General features: G+C 45.3%; 1 protein-coding gene across 1 annotated transcript in view; it reads left to right on the top strand.

Annotated features, from left to right (window-relative positions):
• Positions 1 to 2,018: 2,018 nt before the first annotated feature.
• The window catches only part of trpm1b (transient receptor potential cation channel, subfamily M, member 1b), a 31,986-nt gene continuing 29,842 nt past the window's right edge, over positions 2,019 to 4,162 (top strand). Inside the window, exon 1 of the mRNA XM_086109232.1 lies at positions 2,019 to 2,154. The gene's annotated coding sequence lies outside the window, so the exon portion shown is untranslated. The remainder of the gene's footprint in view (positions 2,155 to 4,162) is intronic.

The raw sequence follows: 4,162 nt of genomic DNA, 5'->3' as shown, positions 1-4,162 counted from the left end.
TCTAGTGGTCTTTTTGTCACTTAATTCCTTCCCGTCATGGCACGGTGGAGTGTTTGATTAAATTTAAGTCAAATTGTTGTAAATGCTGCAATTGCACGCAGTATCCCCAAGCCCCTAACCGACCTCCACCAGCAGTAGCGGCAGGGTCAGAGGTGGAGAACAGCCAAACCAGTTTGGAGGACAGGGTTTGCTGATGGTCTAAACCCCCATCGGTTGCCCTTAATTTTTTTTTTTTTAAACTACCTAGCAACAAAAATAAAACAACATATTCAACTATAGATCACTCAAGGTCCAGGGGCAAGATGTGGCCCACCGCATCATTGCCTGTGGCCTGCAAAGGCAAATCCTGTGCCTCGACTTCATGTTTCTTGATCAAATACCAAAACTGCACATTTTTCTTCAATTTTGATGACCGTAAAATATTACAAACATTTTTTTTTTGTGACCAATCACACTTACATCCATCCATTTTTTAATCCGCTTATCCTTACGAGGGTCGTGGGCATGCAAAACATAAACACCTCAGACCTGGCATGGTTTTGGTTGTGCTTTCATGCTGGTTTTGCTGATATCACCAATAAGCACAAAACAGCCAAGATTCAAGAAATTTGACCCTTTGGTCACTCGGCAACCCGCTCTACCAACGGAGCCAAAGCCACCCATCTACACCACCATACTGTCCTGCTGGTAGCTGGTGACATCAGCAAGACCAGCTGTCACCAGCTCCAGGTTGGCTGGCTGTGGCTCAGTTCAGAGAGCCGGCCGGTTACCCAGTGAGTGAAGGTTTGAAAGAATCTTAGCTCATTTGTTTTGCTGCTGCTGTTTTGCTTTAGCTTGTGACACCAGCAAGACCAGCACGAAAACACAGCCAACACATGAAGTCCTGGCTGGGCCTTTTCATTTCAGCAACGTAGCTAGTTAGATTTTCCCCTTTCACTTCCTGTAGCTGTAATAGTCTGTTTTCGTAGCTGACAAGACTACTTACTAAGCAGTTACAGCTAACTGCAAAGGTAAACCAAAGTCCTCTCTCTCATTAGAAAAAGGTTCCATGTTCACGAAATGGAGCATACGTCACAACGTGTGTTTACACAGCTTCGGGTCGCAGGGTGCTCCCAAAGTCAGCGGGTTCACGAGTGGGCGGGCCTTCCCACAACCCTCGTGCGAGCTAAAGGCGGAAGTACTTGTGGGAGAAGTAAACGTTGAAAGTGGTACTGTGTCCTTTATTTAAAAAGAAAAAAACAACAACAACACCGGCATACGTCCCGGCTTTGTCTGGTGGTGTGAGTGGGCAACCTAACGCGGTTTTTATCCTCGAATGACCCCGCAGTGGTGAAGCGAGAACATCCCGTTCGTGGGTTATTAATAGCTCGGCTTGCGTCACCCAACTGCCGCGCAGCTCGACACGCAACGGAGCTGCGAACTGTGCCAGCCACACATTCTCTTTTGCAAAAAAAATAAATAAATAACGCTTATAAAACATCTACTCGACGTTCTCCAGCTGTCACACTATCTCACAGCTCGTATGATTATCACCTGTAAGTGTTACACGCACACAAACACACGCGGGGCTGTTATTAAGGAGACAGCATCACAAAACAAATGAGTCAAGCACGTTGTATCACCTGGCAACAGCACCACTGTTTTTTGGAATATCTCTGCTCAGGAGGACTAAAAAGCAGCGAAGCCAAACGTTCGAACCTCAAGTCCCTTCCCCCATATATGCCACAAGGAGTCGGGCCAGTCCAGTTCCAGTGGGTGAAGTGAGGACAGGCTTATTCGGAGGTATGACTCACAATGTTGTCTGTAGGTGGGCTGCTGGAAATCAGCTGTTAAAAAAAGAAACCTTAACATTTCCCTGCAATGGATTTGTCGTAAATATTTACAAACAGTCTTGCTGTTTCTGCTGTGGCTGGGCTTCCTGAGCTTGCGGCCCACCACGCCCACCGAGGCACAAGAAGGAGGGTGGTGACTGTGTTGTGATTTAATAATCCCTTCCATGCTGTGACTGCACGTACAGCTCCACCACACCTGCAGCCGCAAGTCCAGAGGCCGAGGCTTCCCACTCGGATGACGCATTGGGATGTGCTCGTGAGCCAAAGGAAAGGTCCAATGGGATGGTGGACGCATCAAGTTGATGTACGAAGTGTTTCAATGGTAAAACGTTCCATGAAATGACATAAAAGTAGTTATTTGAAAATGTAAAAATCACACGGTCCTCATCAGCAAGACGGATCAGGCCAAACGTTATGTTACGCTCGGCCCAACTAGCCGAAAGACTTTAAAATATTTCAAACGTGATGGAGATGTGTAAGCATCAGAACAGGTTGGATCGTGTTTGTGTGATACGTCTGCGTGTCTGCCATATTGGATGTGTCAGTTACGCAACATAAATTAACGCAAGTCAATTGACTGAACTTCATATTATGCCACAGAGTCAGCTAATTGTGTTCTCAAAATGACTTTATGGCCAAATACAATCTAAAGGAATTGTTCAATCGTAATTCCCGTGTGAAAAGTAATCTCTCGAGATTTGACTTTCACTGTAATGGCGGCGACGAGGAAGTACGATTTGGTGTCAAGGTATTTGGAGCCTATCCCAGCTGATTTTGTGTCAATAAGAATGATACAACCTGGACTGCCAATCTTAGGTTGCTGTTTTTCTTTTTTTTTTTAATCTATAACATTACATTAATATACTATTTTAAAATGGAACCAAGTGTCACAAATGTGCCTCTGGATGGTTAATGCTTTATATCAGGCAGATTCTCTATCGCCTCAGCAGTTTCCCAGCCAAAGCCGACTGACTTCCTGTGTAAGCGACGCAACACTTTTGACATCATGGAATTTACACAGATTCAGACCATAAGCAGAAGCAGACTAATGGGCTTTAGCTTTTGGAAGAGATTTGTGCGTACGCAGCTCAAGAGCGGCTCAAGTAGAAAGGCTGCTTGCTTGTATTGAAGCTTTAAGGTCTTCGCCGGCATTACGACACTTCAATAATATTTTTCTGGGTTTGACTGATGATAGTTTACGACCGCAGTACCTGCCGTTCTTTGACCGTATTTACATGGCGCGGTTCAAATCACAGGCCATCAGCAGTGTAGTGGTTCACACGGATGACGTTAATGCAGCTCGTCGATCGCCTGGCAGCCAGTCCAGTGTGTCGTCTGCCTTCCACTCCGGCTCCCCTGTTTCTCTGAACAGCATATGCGCTGTTGAATGTGGATGGCTCAAGTCACCTCGTTCAGATTTTTCTGTCGGTGACACGGTTCTGATTAGCGCCACGGACTTAGAGTTGATTTGAAGTCGACACACACTTGTCTTTTTTGCGATCAATTGAATCACTTTTTCCACCATGGTTTTGACCTGTACAATTCAGCCGAATAAATCATTTTAATAGGGGGCAGTAAAAAGCACAAAAATGTGCTTATGTTACACAAGTCTGAAAAGGTTTTGAAGCGATTTCTTTCGGTCTCATGAACATCCTTAGACGTCTCTTCAAAGTAACGTAACTTCACAACTCATTCAAACGACTCATATCAGTTGACCGAGGGGCAAATCGTTGCGAGAGTTAAATGTTTTAGCTTGAGTCAGCGAGAGTCTTTAACAAAGATTTGTCCCCCTTCCACAGGCCCAAATGATTACCTTGCTGCCTCTTTCGCTTGGTCTCTTTAATGCCACCTGTGTTCGGGATCATCCCGCGCTGTAGTAATTACCATTGCAAGCAAGCACCTCGAGATAATTGACAATGCCGCTATGCTCAGCAAGATTAGACCGCTGCCTGTCGACTGGCTTTGACTTGGGTTTTATGGCCTGTAACACCGCTCGCTTGAACATCAGTCCGCAGTTGACTGCCTGCCGGCTGTATCAACGACGGACCGCGCCTCTGCTCTGCGAATGACTTTGTGTTCAAGCTTCTCAGATGGATTATGTGAAAATGTGAAGATTACACAGTTTGCCTGATCTATAAATATTCTCATTATGTTGTTACATCGTCTTCAAGATGGCGCATAGATCAATCCGAAAGGAGACGAGCCTAAGACTCTCGTCAACATTGACGTGCCAAAATGACCAACTCATGGTTGTAAAACTTGGGCGCTCACAGCAATAGGTGTCAAGAGACTATGATGAGCTAATAGACTTGAATCACCTTTATTTAGAT

Source organism: Hippocampus guttulatus, chromosome 4 (genome assembly GCF_054856545.1).
Source record: "Hippocampus guttulatus isolate MCC_2025c chromosome 4, RoL_Hgut_1.0, whole genome shotgun sequence".
In the NCBI taxonomy this organism is placed as follows: domain Eukaryota; kingdom Metazoa; phylum Chordata; class Actinopteri; order Syngnathiformes; family Syngnathidae; genus Hippocampus; species Hippocampus guttulatus.
Note: the sequence above shows the minus strand (reverse complement) of the source record. Positions and strands in the feature narration are given on the sequence as shown.